Source organism: Primulina huaijiensis, chromosome 3 (assembly GCF_012295235.1).
Source record: "Primulina huaijiensis isolate GDHJ02 chromosome 3, ASM1229523v2, whole genome shotgun sequence".
NCBI classification, from domain to species: Eukaryota; Viridiplantae; Streptophyta; class Magnoliopsida; order Lamiales; family Gesneriaceae; genus Primulina; species Primulina huaijiensis.
Genome location: NC_133308.1, coordinates 15,169,835 through 15,170,824, shown reverse-complemented (window position 1 = coordinate 15,170,824; position 990 = coordinate 15,169,835).

The window sequence follows — 990 nt, the reverse complement described above, 5'->3', positions numbered from 1 at the left end:
ATATAACAGTTTGACAAATAACTTTTTTTTCTTCTTAGGATGGAGAAGAGAGCCATGTGTTCGGCCCATTAAACAAATCATATGATAATATTTTTTGACATATTTTATTTTTAATAACTACATTTCGGGAGTGTTTTGAAGATCTTATGCTTATTTTAAAGTTATTATTTAGAGAATTTTTTGAAGTTGATGAGAAAATAAAGTAGGAATTGTTTATAAATAGAAGTCTAAAATGCTAGTACAAGTTAAATTTTGATTGTTTGAAAATAATTGTTTCCAAGCTTAATTTTTAGTTAAATAACAACCATATCCTGAAACTATATAAAGTTGATATTTTAATTATCTAAAATATTGAATGAAAATTAATTTGTTTTTTATAACATGAATTCTTGAAAAAATATATAAGATTAATAAAAATAAAAACATAAAAGATGAAAAAATTTGTATAAATATACAAAATACGTATAAAAAAATTTCTGGAAATTTAAATTATATAAAAATGTAAATATTATATAAAAATAAATGTAATATGATGAAATATTTGAAAGATATAAATGTAAAATTGTATTTTTAAACCCTAAACAAAAGAAAAAAGAAGCAAGAAAAAGGTAACACTCTTGCTTCTAGATTTTGGATAAAATTTATAGAGGTTAAAAATGAAATCAATATATACAAACATTTAAAAATACTTTCATGCAGCTAGAATCTGCTTCCTATAAACTCTCCCAAGCATTACTTTAGTCGAGGCCACTATGCATGTGCCGGTGCTTTTAAGAATTTAAGATGGAAGAGCTTAGCCACCTAGGTGTAACAGGTTCGACTCATTAGATTATATAAGATGATTATCTCCATAATATTTTGTCTTTTTTATTTTTAATAAATGATCAATATAAATAAAAAAATGTATATTTATTAAAATTTTTGTATATTTTATAGTTTAAAGTGTATTAAATATTTAAGTTTTACAATTTTTATAATAATTTGTACAAT